Source organism: Dendrobates tinctorius, unplaced genomic scaffold (assembly GCF_039654945.1).
Source record: "Dendrobates tinctorius isolate UK_male_01 unplaced genomic scaffold, ASM3965494v1 ptg000028l, whole genome shotgun sequence".
NCBI lineage: Eukaryota > Metazoa > Chordata > Amphibia > Anura > Dendrobatidae > Dendrobates > Dendrobates tinctorius.
Window position 1 is genome coordinate 15,526,248 of NW_027361696.1, and position 19,740 is coordinate 15,545,987.

Consider the following 19,740-nt stretch of genomic DNA (forward strand, 5'->3'; position numbering starts at 1 on the left):
TAGGCGACTTTATTCTTCGGGTCGGTACGATTACAGCGATACCAGATTTATATATTTTTTTATGTTTAGCTTCTGTCACACACTAAAAGGTGCTTTTTTTTGCAAGAAGTTTTTGCATCCCCATATTTTGAGAGCTATAATTTTTCCATATTTCGGCCAAACAGAGTCATGTGAGGTCTTGTTTTTTGTGAGACGAGCTGACGTTTTCATTGGTATCATTTTTGGGCACGTAACATTTTTTGATCACTTTCTATTCTGATTTTTGTGGCGGCAGAATGAACAAAAACCAGAAATTCAGGAATTGTTTTTTTTTCCTCCGTTCCGAGTGTGGTAAAATTGATAAAGCAGTTTTATTTTCGGGTCAGTACAATTACAGTGATGCCACTTTATATCGTTTTTATGTTTTGGCATTTTTACATAATAAAAACTTTTATAGAAAAATAATTATTTTAGCATTGCTTTATTCTGAGAGCTATAACTTTTTTATTTTTCCGCTGATGGAGCTGTGTGGCAGCTTATTAACTAGTGTGACACTTTTATAGATCGCATTTTTACGGAAGCGATGATACCAAACGTGTACTTTTTTTGTTTATTTAATTTTTTTAACATAAAAATGTGTATTTATTAGTGGATTATTATTATTTTAGAATTTTTTTTACATATTTTTATTTAAATGTTTTCTTTTTTACCTAGTCCCTTTATGAGACTTTCACTTTTTTCACTTTGATTGCAGGTATAATGCATTGCAGTGCATTATACCTATACTGAAAGCTTCTGATACCATGCTGTGAGCATGGTCTCGGAGGCTTTCCATAGCTTAATGACCCGGGGGTCGTAATTATGACCCTGGGTCACCATGGCAACGATCGGGCCCCATGATGAGTCCCGGGACGCCGATCTGAAGGCAGAAGGAGCTCCTGTCCCTCTGCCTCCCTCCTGAATGCTGCGATTGCGCTCAATTGCAGCAATTAGGGGGTTAACAGCCAGGGGCGACGGGGACACGGCTCCTGGCTGTTAGTGCAGAAACTCAGCTACTAGCAGCGCTGAGCTTCCTGCACTGATTGGGCGGGAGGTGCAGATATTTCAGCAACTCCTACGCGATCATGCTGTGATCGGTCAGTCAAATTGACTGACCGATCACAGCATTCTGGGGACCGACAGCACGGCTCCCTACATCCCTTGCCATGCCTCTCACGTGTCACAGACAGCTGTTGGCACTGAACTGTCACTGTGTGTTTACACGCAGTGATAATTTAAAATGCATGACGGACACAGTCCATCCTGGTGCAGGAACTGACACCCGGCCATCACAGACTGGGTCCGTCATTGGAGGTTAAGGGGTTAAGCACCGTTACTTCCTTCCTTTGGTATTTTCAATACTCAACGGGCATTGCTTCTATGTATTATATTTTATTATGTTTAACAATTTTTTCTGGCCCATGCATTCCCTGCAGGGAAGCCCATAATATCATCACTGGGCTCCTCTCTGTTATGTCTTTCCTTGTGCAAATGAGAATAAATATGATCCTTCTACAATGTGACAGCCCTTGAGATAGTTGTAGACAGCTATTAAGTCTCCTCTCAGTCTTCTCTTCTGCAAGCTAAACATTCCCAAATCATGCAACCTTTCCTCATAAGACAGGGTTTGCAGACCGGTCACCATTCTGGTCGCTCTTTTCTGAACTTGCTCCAACTTGTTGATGCCTTTTTTAAAATGTGGCGCCCAAAACTGGACTCAGTATTCCAGATGAGGTCTGACCAAAGAGGAGTAGAGGGCAATAATGACTTCACGTGATCTAGACTGTATGCTTCTGCTAATACATCCTAGAATTGCATTTGCCTTTTTAGCTGCTGCATCACACTGTTGACTCATATTCAGTCTGTGATCTATTAGTATACCCAAGTCTTTTTCACATGTGCTGTTGCTTAGCCCTATTCCTCCCATTCTGTATATGCTTTTTTCATTTTTATTGCCCAGATGTAGTACTTTGCATTTTTCCCTGTTAAAAACCATTCTGTTAGTTGCTGCCCACTGCTCCAGTTTATTTATATCTTTTTGAATCCTCTCTCTCTTCTCTAGTATTAGCTATCCCTCCTAGCTTTGTGTCATTAGCAAATTTAATCAGTTTACCCTCAATCCCTTCATCTAAATCATTGATAAAGATGTTGAACAATACAGGGCCCAGGACAGAGGCCTGTGGTACCCCACTTGAGACATTCTTCCAACTGGATGTGCAGTCATTCACGACCACTCTTTGGGTCCGATCACTAAGCCAGTTATGAATCCACCTAACAGTTGCCTTGTCCATTCCATCCTTAGCCAATTTTTCAATAAGGATTGTGTGAGATACTTTGTCAAATGCTTTGCTGAAGTCAAGATATACTATATCTACAGCATTTCCCTGATCCACCCAATAGAAGGAAATTAAGTTAGTCTGACATGACTTATTAGTTACAAACCCATGCTGACTCTGTTTAATCAATTCATTCTTATCCAGGTACTTACATACATGTTAAAAGATTAAACTAAAAACTCGCGCTGAAGTGTGTACACACTTCAGCGCGAGTTTTTAGTTTAATCTTTTAATTTATTATAGTGGAGAGATTGAGTGGTTTTGTCCTTGAAACTTGCTGCTTTTGTGATATATGTACCACGCACAGCGCCAATTGTCTCTTTTTTCTGATTTTATCACTTACATACATGTTGTCTAATAATTTGTTCAAAGATCTTTCCTGGTATAGAAGTCAGACTCACTGGCCTATAGTTGCCTGGGTCCACCTTCTTCCCCTTTTTGAAGATAGGAACAATATTTGTTCTTCTCCAGTCTTCTGGGACTTCTTCCTGTTCTCCAAGAATTTTCAAAGATTATGGAGAGGGGTTCAAAAATTTCTTTTGCTATCTCCTTCAGTACTCTGGGGTGCAATTCATCTGAACAATGAGACTGGAATTCATTTAGGCTAGCTAAGTGTTTCCTCACTATCTCTCTGTTTATAGATATCCAGGATTCTTCTATTCCCTTAATAGGACAGTGAAGAACAGTTGATGTTACATTTCCTTTCTGAGAGAAAACAGATGCAAAATAGGAATTTAAAAGTTCGGCCTTCTCAACATCCTGTCTTACCATTTCATCATTTTCATCCTGTAAAAATCCTATAGCATCTTTGACTTTTCTTTTACTTTTGACATATCCCCAAAATCCTTTATTATTGCTTTTGACGTCTCTTGCAAGCCTCAATTCGTTGTTAGCTTCAATAATCTGATTTGTGCCCGGCAAGTTCTGCAGACAGCATTATATTCTTCTTTAGATATGCCTCCCTCTTTCCATTTTAGAAACATTTCTTTCTTCCTTTTTAGCATGTGCTTAAGTTCTGTGTTCATCCATCCTGGTTTCCTTAAATGCTTCCTATTCTTCCCTCTTTTCAGAATTGTTAACAATTGTGCTTTGAGAATTTCATTTTTCAAGATTTCCCATCCTTCCTGGACATTTTTGTCTTTAAGGATATCCAGCCATTGGATCCCTCCAATTCTCTTTCTGAATCCCTTAAAATCTGCCTTTCTGAAATCTAACCTTGACGTCTGAGTCTTCACAGGTCTTCCTCCTCTAGTTATCCAAAATTCTAAAATAGCATGGTCGCTACCTCCTAGGGTCCCAGCCACTTTTACCTCCTCAACCATTTCCTCCCTATTTATAAGGATTAGATCCAAAGTAGCAGTTCCCCTTGTTTTCTCCCCTACCTTTTGGAAGATAAAGTTGTCAACAAGAGAGGATAAGAATTTCCTTGACTCCCAACAAATGTCTGGATAGTTGAAATCTCCCATGACAACTATGTTATATTTTTTGGAGAACTTGGTCATTTGATGCATAAAGAGTTCATCTTCCTATCTTCAGCTTGCACAGGCAGCCTGTAGCAAATACCTACAATGGTGTCCTTTCCATTGTTCTGTCCTTGTATTCTTACCAAAACAGTTTCCACAGAACTCCCAGTCTCTGAAGCTTCAATCTCTGTGCAGATATACGCGTTTCTAACATACAATGAGACACCTCCTCCTCGTTTATCAAGTCTGCTTCTAGCAAATAAGTTGTATCCTTCTAGCCTTGTATGCCAATCATGTGTATTGTCCCACCAAGTTTCAGTGATTCCAATGACATCATATTTCTTTTCCTGCTTTAGTAGTTCCAATTCTCCTTGTTTGTTGCCCATGCTTTGTGCATTAGTATAGAAACATTTTAGTTTGTGATTGGTTTCTCTTTCTCCAATATCTTTATTATTTAGATTCTTTTGTCTTTGTTCTTCCTTTCCACTTCTAATAGCAGAGTTCTCAATAGTATTTGTCAGGTGTATGGCTTTTTCTGGCCTTTTGCTTCCCTTCCCACATTGTTCTAGTTTAAAGCTCTCCTGATGAGTGTAGCAAGGCGACTTCCAAATACATGTTTTCCAGTCTTTGTAAGGTGCACCCCATCTCTAGCAAGTAGTCCATCGTATAGGTAATTCACTCCGTGATCCAGAAATCCAAATCGTTGCTGACGACACCATCGACGTAGCCAGTTGTTCACCTGCAGAATCTTATTCCTCCTCCTTGTTCCATGGCCATCCAATGGGAGGATGGAAGAGAAGATCACCTGCGCTCCCAGTTCTTTCACTTTCTTACCTAAGTTTTCAAAGTCACTGCAGATGGTTTCCAGGTCGTTTCTTGCTGTGTCATTTGTCCCCACATGTATTAGAAGGAATGGGTAGTCATCTGTAGGTCTGAAGGGTCCTGATATCCTGTCAGACACATCTTTAATTTTTGCACCTGGAAGACAGCACATTTCTCTTGATGTTATATCCGGTCTGCAGATAGCGGCCTCTGTTCCTCTCAACAGGGAATCCCCCATGACCACCACTCTCCGTTTCTTCTTCACAACCTTTTTCTTACTCCATCCAGGAGGACTCTGAAGGTGTACAAGGTTGCTGTTTGTAGGCAAAGTCTTATCCTGATGTATTTCTTCGTTTTCCTGCGTGAGACCCTGGTACTGGTTCCTTAGCAGTATGGGCGCTGACTGCCTCCCGATCCTCCTGCTTCTCTGGGTCACATGCTTCCATTCCTCTGTTTCTTCAGGTGCACCTCGAATTTTTTCTCTTTCTGTAACATGAAGAGATAATTCTGCTCTGGCTAAGAACTCTTCACCTTCCTTAATGGTCTTCAATGTAGCTAAACTCTCTTCAAGAATTTGCAACTTTTGGCTTTTCCACTGGTAAGTCTGTGAACATGTAGCAAGAAATGCAGCTCACCAAATGGCTCCTGGCCTCTTCCATATTGTTATTGTGAAAGAGATTTCAAAGTGATGAAAAATGAGCCAAGATTCGGCCAAAATCCAGTGATCGTTGAGCTCGCGGAGACTCTTCACTTATCCCAGAAGGCACTGGGAATATGCAAATTCTCTCCTCAGGACTCTTCCCCAGGTTTTGATCTACCAGATTCTTCCCCGCAACATTGAATGTACTATATAAGTATGGGCACATATAGTTGCCATTTTCTTATCACTTTGAGCCGCTGCGCATGCGCGGGCATGTTTACCCTAATTGTGGGACATGCCTACTTCCAGGCCAGCGGCTCCGTTGTCACCGCTACCAGGCACACTCCCTGATGTATATGCCTCCCTGGGCCTCATTGATTGTGTGGTCTCTGCACACCAGCAAGCACTTCTCCCTTATTAGGCTTGCTTTATATTCTGCTTATTTCTGTCTATGAACACACTACTCCTGATGAAGCTGTTGCAGGACAGCGATACACTGGGGTTCCCCCCACACCCCTGATCCTTGCGCTCCTTTTGCTCACTACTATGTTGTTTTTTTATGGCCTACAGCGCTTATTGAGCACATGAGGTAGTTTTGACTACAAGGCTCGTTCTAACTATTTTTATGCATGCAAGTACAGCACTATTTGATTTACTCCTATTATTCACCCTTCTTTGGTGGTTTTCCTTTCATTCATATACTGTATATATATATTTACAGCACATGTTAACTTGTCTATGTGTGACCTATATACCATACATAATTATTATTTCCATTCTACATAGGGGTGAATATATGCATAAACCAATCAAGAGTCTTATAAATATTGTTTGTACATTGCTCTTTACATTTGTGGCCATTTAGGCATTTGATATAGCACCTGGGGTGTTGCATAATGATTGTGTTGTGTTTACATGATTTTAAATGTTTTCAATGGGTTTGTGTATCCACACTTATGAAATAAAGTTTTGTATTCTTTGTTTATTTATCAGGTGTGCACAACTATTTTTGTATTGGCCTTTTTCTCTCTTTTACGGCTACCCCACCTGTGGGCACGCAAACAAAGAGGAGGTAACGACAAGCTCCATCCTGCCCCATGTTCCTGCCCCATCTGTTCCATGATCCTGCCTCATCTGCCCCATGATCCTGCCCCATCTGTTCCATGATCCTGTGCCATCTGTCTCCATCCTGCCCCATGATCCTGCGCCATCTGTCTTCATCCTGCCCCATGTTCCTGCACCATCGGTCTCCATCCTGCCACATATTCCTATCCCATCTGTCTCCATCCTGACCCCTGTGTCTCCAACCTGACCACTGTGTCTCCAATCCTTCCCCTGTGTCTCCATTCTGTCCCTGTGTCTCCCATCCTGCCTCAGTGTCTCCCATCATGCCCCCATAGTGCTGCTGCCGCTTTCAATAAAAATTTAAAAAAAACCTTTTTTTCTTACCTGGCCGCTGTCCTGCGGCGATGATCTCTCCCGGCATTTCAATAACGTCATACGCCAATGACGGGCACGCTGACATGATTTTCAGCCTCCGATTGGCTGGCTTTAACTATTGCCATGCAGAATCCTGCCGCTGGGGCCCGATCAGCAGAAGAGACGTGACCCGATACGGGCCCCCTCTGCCCACCGGGCCCCATACGCCAGTCAGGGCAGTAATGCCCTGATGGCAGCCCTGCCTAGAGGCATATCACTTCTTTTATGTTTAACAAGTGTCCTTCAGTCCAGCAACCCAGATAAAGGGAAGAATGGTGACGACCAAGTTGCCTTGATTTTGTAATCTATTTGCATAGATTTTCCTCCTCTGTTTTAAAAATCAACAAACTATCTGGCCTAAACAATGTGTAATCAGAATATCAGCAAACATCACTAGTCATCAAGGATAAGATCACAATATATTACATTAAATGTCAACTCACAAGTCAATATTACAGGCTTACACAAACAAAAGTCTGTTTTCTTGACCAACCAGAAAACACATAAATTAAAAAGTCAACATATATACTGCTCAAAGAAATAAAAGGAACACCGACAGCCTGTTGCAAATGGAATAGTGTTCCCTTTATTTTTTTGAGCAGTATAGATAACAGTCTGTTCTACCTGGCTTGCTAAAAATAGTCATTTGGTCATTGTTTATTCTGTGCACTGACAACACCATGTGCACCATCCCTGTGCACTGACATTGCTGTGTGCATTATTCCTGTGCAGTTTCATTGCTGTGTGCATTATCCCTGTGCAGTGAAATTACTGTGTGCATTATCCCTGTGCAGTGAAATCACTGTGTGCATTATTCCTGTGCAGTAACATCGCTGTGTGCATTATTCCTGTGCAGTAACATTGCTGTGTGCATTATCCCTGTGCATTGACATCGCTGTGTGCATTATCCTGTGCAGTGACATCACTGTGCGCATTATTCTTGTGCAGTGACATTGCTGTGCGCATTATTCATGTGGAGTAACATCACTGTGCGCATTATTCTTGTGCAGTGACTTCGCTGTGCGCATTATTCTTGTGCAGTGAATTTGCTGTGTGCATTATTGCTGTGCACTGGCATCGCTGTGCGCATTATTCCTGTGCAGTGGCATCGCTGTGTGCATTATTCCTGTGCAGTAACATTGCTATGTGTATTATCCCTGCGCATTGACATCACTGTGTGCATTATCCTGTGCAGACATTGCTGTGTGCATTATTCCTGTGCAGTGACATTGCAGTTTGCATTATTCCTGTGCAGTGACATTGCTTTGTGCATTATCCCTGTGCTGTGTAGGGGGTATAATATATTACAGTTATACCTTTTCTTCATTGTTCATCCAGGTGCCGTATATTATCAGTGTATGTATATTTCTTATTATATAATGGTACTGCTACACGATTATGTGTATTGCCATTTTTATTTCTTATTATACAATGGTACTGATACACTGTTATGTGCATTACTGTTCCTTGCTAAATGTATATATTTGTATAATGTTATACTTTTATAATGCTTCTATGTTTGATAGGGTAAGTGCAGTTACAAGATTGGCCACTAGGTGGGGGCACAGAGTTCATGGGATTGCAAATAGTATAGAAGGAATAGGAGACCAGCATGTGAATAGTTAAACTGTAGGAAGGGCTGCTGTGTAGTAGGTCAGTACACCGTATTAGGTTTAGTCAGAAGTGTTAGGTTTATTTAGAAGGGCCCGGGTGCCCGAACTGTCCACATGGGTTATAGGCCCAGGACGTCACAATAGGCCCGTAACGTTCAGAAAGCAGTGAAGCCCAGCCATCCGGGTATCCTCAGGACAGAACTACAGCATTGAGGATCAGTGTTGCAGTAGTTTGAAAGAGAAGGAAGAAAGTGGTCTGGGAAGAGTACAGGGGGCAGATTGTCCAAGATGTGGCAGATCATTGCGTGGACTGATGCCCTTCAGTCTGGGGTGAAACGGACAAGGGGATCCCCAAATACAGTGAGTCTGGACAAAGAGGACGCTGCAGTACTGCCAAAGGTGCTATTACCCCATAATGTACTGGAGGACGTGGCAAATAGTGCAGGGAAAGATGAAGAAACATGTGATGTGCAAACTGTGGTTAAAGCTGTGAAATACTTGGATGTGCTGACACATGGAAACAGTAAAGATGTTCAGTTTCAAGTTGAAATGGACTGTGTCTCAATTCTTGCGAAATTGTCTGCAGACAGCCTTCAGTGGCGCAGAAAATAACCTGACAATGCTGGTCCTGAGGACACAGGTATGCTGACTAAGGTACACTTTGTCCATGTGAGGGGAGACCAGGGTGGGCTGGAGCAGGAGTCCTCAGCCACGACTACCACCCTGACTGAACCTTACAGCTATATCATCGCTGTTCTCTTTCTCATAAGCAGAAGTGTAAATTCAACACTGCGCAGATGTGTAAATGTGTGGCGGACATGTGTATGCCTAATCCCTGGGGTGTCAGATGTCGGCCCCCACTGATCTAAAATTGATGACCCATCCTAAGGATTTTTCACAATTGTACTCTTACAACCCCTTTAAGCTGAGGGGTCCTATGGTTACTTTGTGATTACCAAGTCATGATTTGGAGGAATTGGACAGATATTCGTGGACATCGCTGTGCCACATCTGCAGCCCCTCGTGATACCGCTACGATACATGCAGCTGCTGTGTATTGATATAGGGGGATGATGGAATCATTGAGTTTTTAGATGATAATTGAGGGTCCCGAGGGGACATTGATTCCACTTGTGTCAGTGCCTGATCAAGTAAAAGATAAATACACAGGACGGGAGCCGGCGGGCAGATCAATACCTAATGTCTAATATATAACAAGAGTAATCCAGCCGCATAATAATCATCATACAGCCCCGGCCAGGATCAAGTCCGAGACCAACCACACAAATCACACACTGACACTGGCCCATTCTGCAATCATATTTTCATATAGGGAAAGACACTGTAAACAAAACTGATACATTGTGTGCTGGGTGCTGGGAAGGAGCATGAAACAGGGCCACTGTGTTATGCTCTCAGTACCCAAAGACATGAGGGATTCCTTTTCTACTGTCTCCATATAGCACATGTTAACAAGCAGCAGCATGGAGGACATTACACGGCAGTAATGAATAGTGTACCTGTATATCCAGCATTGGGTGGAGGCATAGTACAATGCAGAAATCTGGATACATTACACAACAGTAATTAACAGTGTACCTGTGAATTCAGCACTGGATGGAGGCATAGTACAAAGCAGCAGAGTGGAGATATTATATGACAGTAATGAACAGTGTACCTGTGAATCCAGCACTGGGTGAAGGTGCAGCACCCCCTAGGGCCGGTGTTACTCGGTACCAAGTCGGTCAGTTCATTAGGGGATATGTCACGGTAGCAGTGACCCGGTCCATGACCCTGGGCATGCAATGTAAATAAAAGATGATGGGGGTAGTAGTTTATGGGGAAATATATTTGTGATGCCACCCGTGGTGTTCGGCAAAGAAGCTGATAGCCGACGCTTCAAAAGAGACCGCTGGGGCTATTGATGATGCAGCAGAGTTGATACAGTTCTCCACGGGCAGAGCTAGACCTAAGCCCCAGGGCAGGTATAGGTGTTAGAGATGATGATGGTAGTTGTGGTGCAAGGCAGGTGACGCAGTAAATAAATGCAAGGATACAGCGGAGTGCAGTTTCCACACTTTTATTCACAGTTCTCCAGTTAGATTCCCAAGTCGGGGTATTGTGTCCTCCGGGTTGGTGGTCCAGCCAGCTCTCAAGTAATTTGGGGTATACCGTGTCCGAACCCCCTTCAGATGTTCCTTCCCTGGCCGTCTCACTGTGCTGGCTCCCTCCTCTCCTGCCCTGCGCCTTCACACACACTGTCCCGAGCCAGCAGCCTCGGATCCTGTCGGTCAACGTTCTCTTAGTCGACCCTTGATCCTATCTGGTTGCCTTTTCAGCAAATGTGTATGGATTTGGCTGCAGCACATGAAGATACTGCATCCTCCAGTTAGCTAGATGAGTCCTTAGTTTCTCCAGTAGTCTGGGGCCGGTCCCCCACTGCGACCTAGTCCCTCCATCCGACTACAGTCAGCATGGATACAGGCCCCATGGGTGGACTCCTCAATACCCGGCCCCTAGGACCTCTTCTTTCTTTCTCCCACTGAAGCTTATCTTTCTGTTCTTCCATCTTTCCTTTCTCTCCTTCTACTGTCTTCTGGTCTAGGGACGAGCTCCTCACTGCTCAAGTCCCCAGCTCCAACTAACTCACTTTCTCACTGTCACTTCCTTAAGCTACTCCCCTGCTGCTTTCTCCACCCACACCCTCTACTCACTCCCTCCCTGCGCCTGAGAGGTCTGGTGTTGGATGCAAGTGTGTGAGTTCTGGGTGGTACTCCCTCCTTACCTGAGTGCGGAGTACCACACCTCTGGATTAGGTGCAGTACCACTGTGGCGATTGAACCCTCAGGGGCACCACAGAGGCATAGTACAAAGCAGCAATGTAGATACATTATACGGCAGTGATGAACATTGCAGTTGTAAATCCAGCACTGGGTGCAGGCATAGTACAAAGCAGCAGTGAGGAGACATTATATGGCAGTAATGAACAATGTACCTGTAAATCCAGCATTGGGTGGAGTGGAGGCATAGTACAAAGCAGCAGAGTGGAGACATTATACGGCAGTAATGAACAGTGTACCTATGAATCCAACACTGTGGAGATAGTGACATCATACGCATTAAGGATGTTAAACATCAGTGCTAAATAGTACAGTATAGCTGAGATAAAAAGCTTACTAGATGCAGCATAGTGGTGAAATTAAAAAAGAGGTATTCCAGCACTGGGTGCAGATATACTACAAAGCAGCAGCATGGAAGACATTATACAGCAGTAACAAAAGAGAGTAGCTGTGAATCCAACACTGTGCAGATGAGAAACGTTCACTAGAAGTGGCATAGTGGGGATAGTATGAAGAAGTGGTGCTGGTACTCCAGAACTGGGTGGAAGTATAATATAAAGCAACAGAATAGAGGTCATCAAGATTCTACAAAAGTACTGAGCAGTATAGCTGTGAATCCAGCTTTGGGATGAGGGAAACACTAACAAGCAGCAGTACAACCTGTCTCTCTGCCTCTCTTTCCCTCTGTCCTTCCCTCCGCCAGCTGTGCTCTAATCCCTCATTGATTTGGCGATACATCTCGTCTTGAGCAGGATGGACTTTAGCTCTTTTCCAGAGTCCATAATGAGTTCAGGGGCAGGAGAAGTGGCTCAGAAGTGGAAAAAGAAACAGATTTCTCCAATAAGTTTTATTGCAAAGTCTATTCTATTCGATTGAACTATTGATTTTTCAGTAACGATCACTTAATAATTGTTGAGTGATGATCAGATCATCAGCACGTGATGTCACTGCAAGGAGCCTGGGGTCAGGATTTGCACCCTTGTGCAGGCTCATGATGAGATCCGCTCACAGCTTGTTAGTGGTCGGTGTGACCCGGGGCTGCTTTCTTCAGACAGTTCATCTCTCTGACCTCAGCAGACTGGGCAGTAATGAACACAATGACCACTGCCAGGCCTCTGTGCCACGAATGAAGGAGGAGCGGCAGCCGAGGAGAACCGAGCAGCCACAGTGGGCTAAGCTGGCACAGCGCAGATTAAGCTGTCCGGCAAGACTCATCTGCAGCAAGCCCCATAATCATCCAGCGAGCGGTGGCCATTATCCTCGTGGGGTAATGTGAGCGTTACAAGGAAAGGAAAGCAATTCATTCTGAACTGCGCTAATTTCTAATACAGAGAGGAGATGGAATCAGCAGCGGAGGAAGGAGTGCGAATCCCAGGGACGCTAATGGCGTCATTACAGAAGACCTCCATGGCCCGGAGCAGAGAACATGGAGGACAACCTGGAACAGTCCAGAATATGAAGAGCAGCAGAAAAAGCTGCAGCAGAGCAACGTCTGTTATGGAACCCGGGACACAGTATATGATGGCGATATACTAGATGTAATAATATGTATTTTGGAGTTGGTGTAGTTTTTCCTAGGGAGGCACATCATTGGGTGTTCTCTTCCCTTGCACCAATATGCAACTGCGTTTTGTTGCTAGATGTAATAATCTGCAGGATATATCACTGTATCTGTCAGGAGGTGAAGGAGTGATGTTCTGCAGAGAGGTCAGTGGTGTAATAATCTGCAGGATATATCACTATTTATCTGTCAGGAGGTGGAGGAGTGATGCTCTGCAGAGAGGACAGTGGTGTAATAATCTGCAGGATATATCGCTGTGTATCTGTTAGGAGGTGGAGGAGCGATGCTCTGCAGAGGACAGTGGTGTAATAATCTGCAGGATATATCACTGTATCTGTCAGGAGGTGGAGGAGTGATGCTCTGCAGAGAGGTCAGTGGTGTAATAATCTGCAGGATATATCACTGTATCTGTCAGGAGGTGGAGGAGCGATGCTCTGCAGAGAGGACAGTGATGTAATAATCTGCAGGATATATCACTGTATCTGTCAGGAGGTGGAGGCGCGATGCTCTGCAGAGAGGTCAGTGGTGTAATAATCTACATGATATATCACTGTGTATCTGTCAGGAGGTGGAGGAGTGATGCTCTGCAGAGAGGTCAGTGGTGTAATAATCTACATGATATATCACTATGTATCTGTCAGGAGGTGGAGGAGTGATGCTCTGCAGAGAGGTCAGTGGTGTAATAATCTGCAGGACATATCACTGTATCTGTCAGGAGGTGGAGGAGCGATGCTCTGCAGAGAGGACAGTGGTGTAATAATCTGCAGGATATATCAATGTATCTGTCAGGAGGTGGAGGCGCGATGCTCTGCAGAGAGGTCAGTGGTGTAATAATCTACATGATATATCACTGTGTATCTGTCAGGAGATGGAGGAGCGATGCTCCGCAGAGAGGTCAGTGGTGTAATAATCTGCAGGATATATCACTATGTATCTGTCAGGAGGAGGAGGAGCGATGCTCCGCAGAGAGGTCAGTGGTGTAATAATCTGCAGGATATATCACTATGTATCTGTCAGGAGGAGCGATGATCCGCAGAGAGTTCAGTGGTGTAATAATCTTCAGGATATATCACTATGTATCTGTCAGGAGGTGGTGGAGCGATGTTCTGCAGAGAGGTCAGTGGTGTAATAATCTGCAGGATATATCACTGTGTATCTGTCAGGAGGTGGAGGAGCGATGCTCTGCAGAGAGGGCAGTGGTGTAATAATCTGCAGGATGTAGCACTATGTATCTGTCAGGAGGTGGAGGAGCGATGCTCTACAGAGAGGTCAGTGGTGTAATAATCTGTAGGATATATCACTATGTATCTGTCAGGAGGTGGAGGAGCGATGCTCTGCAGAGAGGTCAGTGGTGTAATAATCTGCAGGATATATCACTGTGTATCTGTCAGGAGGTGGAGGAGCGATGCTCTGCAGAGAGGGCAGTGGTGTAATAATCTGCAGGATGTAGCACTATGTATCTGTCAGGAGGTGGAGGAGCGATGCTCTACAGAGAGGTCAGTGGTGTAATAATCTGTAGAATATATCACTATGTATCTGTCAGGAGGTGGAGGAGCGATGGTCTGCAGAGAGGTCAGTGGTGTAATAATCTGCAGGATGTAGCACTATGTATCTGTCAGGAGGTGGAGGAGCGATGCTCTGCAGAGAGGACAGTGGTGTAATAATCTGCAGGATATATCACTATGTATCTGTCAGGAGGTGGAGGAGCGATGCTCTGCAGAGAGGACAGTGGTGTAATAATCTGCAGGATATATCACTGTGTATCTGTCAGGAGGTGGAGGAGCGATGCTCTGCAGAGAGGTCAGTGGTGTAATAATCTGCAGGATATATCACTGTATCTGTCAGGAGGTGGAGGAGCGATGCTCTGCAGAGAGGACAGTGGTGTAATAATCTGCAGGATATATCACTGTGTATCTGTCAGGAGGTGGAGGAGCGATGCTCTGCAGAGAGGTCAGTGGTGTAATAAACTGCAGGATATATCACTATGTATCTGTCAGGTGGTGGAGGAGCGATGCTCTGCAGAGAGGTCAGTGGTGTAATAATCTGCAGGATATATCACTGTGTATCTGTCAGGAGGTGGAGGAGCGATGCTCTGCAGAGAGGGCAGTGGTGTAATAATCTGCAGGATATATCACTATGTATGTCAGGAGGTGGAGGAGCGATGCTCTACAGAGAGGTCAGTGGTGTAATAATCTGTAGAATATATCACTATGTATCTGTCAGGAGGTGGAGGAGCGATGGTCTGCAGAGAGGTCAGTGGTGTAATAATCTGCAGGATGTAGCACTATGTATCTGTCAGGAGGTGGAGGAGCGATGCTCTGCAGAGAGGACAGTGGTGTAATAATCTGCAGGATATATCACTATGTATCTGTCAGGAGGTGGAGGAGCGATGCTCTGCAGAGAGGACAGTGGTGTAATAATCTGCAGGATATATCACTATGTATCTGTCAGGAGGTGGAGGAGCGATGCTCTGCAGAGAGGGCAGTGGTGTAATAATCTGCAGGATATATCGCTGTGTATCTGTTAGGAGGTGGAGGAGCGATGCTCTGCAGAGAGGTCAGTGGTGTAATAATCTGTAGGATATATCACTATGTATCTGTCAGGAGGTGGAGGAGCGATGCTCTGCAGAGAGGTCAGTGGTGTAATAATCTGCAGGATGTAGCACTATGTATCTGTCAGGAGGTGGAGGAGCGATGCTCTGCAGAGGTCAGTGGTGTAATAATCTGCAGGATATATCACTATGTATCTGTCAGGAGGTGGAGGAGCGATGCTCTGCAGAGAGGACAGTGGTGTAATAATCTGCAGGATATATCGCTGTGTATCTGTTAGGAGGTGGAGGAGCGATGCTCTGCAGAGAGGTCAGTGGTGTAATAATCTGCAGGATATATCACTATGTATCAGGAGGTGGAGGAGCGATGCTCTGCAGAGAGGACAGTGGTGTAATAATCTGCAGGATATATCACTATGTATCTGTCAGGAGGTGGAGGAGCGATGCTCTGCAGAGAGGGCAGTGGTGTAATAATCTGCAGGATATATCGCTGTGTATCTGTTAGGAGGTGGAGGAGCGATGCTCTGCAGAGAGGTCAGTGGTGTAATAATCTGTAGGATATATCACTATGTATCTGTCAGGAGGTGGAGGAGCGATGCTCTGCAGAGAGGTCAGTGGTGTAATAATCTGCAGGATGTAGCACTATGTATCTGTCAGGAGGTGGAGGAGCGATGCTCTGCAGAGGTCAGTGGTGTAATAATCTGCAGGATATATCACTATGTATCTGTCAGGAGGTGGAGGAGCAATGCTCTGCAGAGAGGACAGTGGTGTAATAATCTGCAGGATATATCGCTGTGTATCTGTTAGGAGGTGGAGGAGCAATGCTCTGCAGAGAGGACAGTGGTGTAATAATCTGCAGGATATATCGCTGTGTATCTGTTAGGAGGTGGAGGAGCGATGCTCTGCAGAGAGGTCAGTGGTGTAATAATCTGCAGGATATATCGCTGTGTATCTGTTAGGAGGTGGAGGAGCGATGCTCTGCAGAGAGGTCAGTGGTGTAATAATCTGTAGGATATATCACTATGTATCTGTCAGGAGGTGGAGGAGCGATGCTCTGCAGAGAGGTCAGTGGTGTAATAATCTGCAGGATGTAGCACTATGTATCTGTCAGGAGGTGGAGGAGCGATGCTCTGCAGAGGTCAGTGGTGTAATAATCTGCAGGATATATCACTATGTATCTGTCAGGAGGTGGAGGAGCAATGCTCTGCAGAGAGGACAGTGGTGTAATAATCTGCAGGATATATCGCTGTGTATCTGTTAGGAGGTGGAGGAGCGATGCTCTGCAGAGAGGACAGTGGTGTAATAATCTGCAGGATATATCGCTGTGTATCTGTTAGGAGGTGGAGGAGCGATGCTCTGCAGAGAGGTCAGTGGTGTAATAATCTGCAGGATATATCGCTGTGTATCTGTTAGGAGGTGGAGGAGCGATGCTCTGCAGAGAGGTCAGTGGTGTAACACCAATGACCGCAACATTCACCTTACTTTTACACACAGTACTAAATCTTTGGATTTCCTTGATGTTACCATTAGGAGGGACCATGCTGGGGTGTTGCAGACTGACATCTACAGGAAGACAACCTCCACCAATTTAGTATTACATGCATCTTCTAGCCACCCTAAACATATTATTCGAGCTGTCCCAGTGGGTCAATTTTTAAGGCTTCGTAGGATCTGCTCTACGGATAATGATTTTTTTCGGCAAGCAGAAATCCTACGTCAACGCTTTCTAGCACGTGGCTATAGTCGCAGGTCTATTAAGAAGGCCTTTAATAGGGCGAAATATACCTCCCGTCAGGAGTTACTATATCGTTCTCACTTAACTAGACCTGTGAACACAAGTCAGACCGTCAGATTTGTGACAACATTCAGTTCTAGATCTGATTCTGTACGTCAGGCATTAAAGAAAGCGTGGCCTATTTTACAGATTGATCCAATCATGAAGAATTTTTTGACAGACAAACCATCTATGTCGTTCCGACGTGCCAAAAATCTCAGAGATCACCTGGTTAACAGCCATTATTCTGCAGAAAAACCGACTACATTTTTGAATGCCCTTACCCCTAGGTTGGGTTGTGTCCCATGTGGCGGCTGCGTGGCATGCCCCAACATATTACATAGCAGTTCCTTTTCTGATTCCAGTGGTACTAAGACTTATGCCATCCGTCAACGCATTACTTGTACCACAAGGTATGTCATCTATTATGCTACTTGCCCCTGTGATTTGATTTACGTTGGTCTCACTACGCGTCAGTTCTAAGTGAGGGTAAGGGAGCATGTGTTGGGGATCCTGGCAGCACGCACACATGAGGACTCCACCACCCTAAAGACCATTCCACGCCACTTCAAGGATCATCACGCCTGTGATGCTACCCAGTTGAAAGTTAGAGGCATTGATGCCCTAAGAATTGATATCAGGGGTGGCAGTTTATCCAAGCGACTTGGTCAGCTTGAATCAAAATGGATATGGCAGCTTAAGACAGTCCATCCACATGGGCTTAATGAATGCCTTTCTTTTGCCCCTTTTCTATAGACCTATGTCCGCCTATGTGACACTTTTTTAGTGTGTGTTTTAATCATTTTCTGTTTTTAAATTCCAGTGACCGTTGTTTTCCATTCTGGCCGGCGTCTGTTCAATTTTGGGATGGATCTGATATATACCAGCCTTCGGTTGTTTCCCACGTCTGTCTATCAACCTTTGAAGCCCTGATCCGTGGTTCTTTGTTTTCATTTAATCCAAATAAGCCTATGGATGTAATTTCTAGGATTTTTTATTATCTAACAACAATAAACATAATTAGGTATTGATGTTGTGTATGTTTTGTTCTCTATATATTATACAATACCCTGTTGTTCTAGATAATTGTAGTGGGTATAATGTACTTCCATGGCAATTGTTGTTCTCATACATATAAAATACTTGTTGGTCTTAAAGGGTTATCAAGTATATAAATGTGCCCTTATTCATGTTTTACTAATGTGATTTCATATGATATATTGTCATTTTTGGCATGTCACCCTTATATATGTATTCTTACTTGCGGCCTGAATATCCGTCTGTGACGTCTGATCACACTATGTAACACGGCGATATATGCTTATTATGTATTATGTTGTTTTTTCTCGGTCTGCCCTTTTCTAAGATGGCCGAGGCTGCATTATTGCAGTCTGCGCATGCGCGGGTTGACGTGCAGGATGATGTCATATTTTCATTATTGACATGTCACCGTTATATATGTATTTTCACTTGCGGCCCAAATATCCACTTGTGACTTTTGATCGCACTATGTACCACGGCGATATATGCTTATTATGTACTATGTGGTTTCTTTATCGGTCTGCCCCCTTCTAAGATGGCCACGGCTGCATTAGTACAGTCTGCGCATGCGCGGGTTGACGTGCCGGATGATGTCACCTGTCTCCTCCTCCCTTCCGCCCACTGTCTGGCGTCTGACATCACGGGGCCCCGTTGTGTGTCAGCGCCAGCGGCGGTTGCCATGTTGGGATGGTGGGGAGGGTTTTACACATACCGGGCATAATTAATGGTCCCCGTGATTATCCTATAAATTGAACTGATATCGGCCCTAGCACACGCCCCCTGAGGAAGGAACTTCTCCGAAACGCGCATTGGGGTACGGCTGTGTATACTGAGCTGCATTCCCCATTAGGTATGTGATCCTACTCATTTATGTCTAGGCAGTATTTCCACTTTTGATGGTTTAGCCAGGGATTGTTCCCTTTATTCTGATGGCACTTCCATGCATTACTTTTGCCTATACAACACTTATTTTCACATTGCCAATGGGTTACTTTTTCTATATATACAGTATTGATCTATCTGTGGCTCAGTATACACTGCCATTTTTGTAGTGTCACTTTTTAGCTCTATTGTGCCTCATCTGTTTATAATAAAGATTGCTATCTTATTTTTATATTGGACTTGTTACACTGTTTTTCATTGGTGTTGGTATATACAGTGGGGAAAAAAAGTATTTAGTCAGTCAGCAATAGTGCAAGTTCCACCACTTAAAAAGATGAGAGGCGTCTGTAATTTACATCATAGGTAGACCTCAACTATGGGAGACAAACTGAGAAAAAAAAATCCAGAAAATCACATTGTCTGTTTTTTTTTCATTTTATTTGCATATTATGGTGGAAAATAAGTATTTGGTCAGAAACAAAATTTCATCTCAATACTTTGTGATATATCCTTTGTTGGCAATGACAGAGGTCAAACGTTTTCTGTAAGTCTTCACAAGGTTGCCACACACTGTTGTTGGTATGTTGGCCCATTCCTCCATGCAGATCTCCTCTAGAGCAGTGATGTTTTTGGCTTTTCGCTTGGCAACACGGACTTTCAACTCCCTCCAAAGGTTTTCTATAGGGTTGAGATCGGGAGACTGGCTAGGCCACTCCAGGACAT

The 19,740-nt window shown here is 44.2% G+C and overlaps 1 long non-coding RNA gene across 1 annotated transcript; it reads left to right on the plus strand.

Moving 5' to 3' along the window:
* Window positions 1–12,278: 12,278 nt before the first annotated feature.
* Window positions 12,279–19,249, plus strand: LOC141084861 (uncharacterized). The gene is made up of 2 exons (XR_012231144.1): window positions 12,279–12,749; window positions 17,918–19,249. It is a non-coding gene; the product is annotated as an uncharacterized lncRNA (long non-coding RNA).
* The last annotated feature ends 491 nt before the right edge of the window (window positions 19,250–19,740 follow it).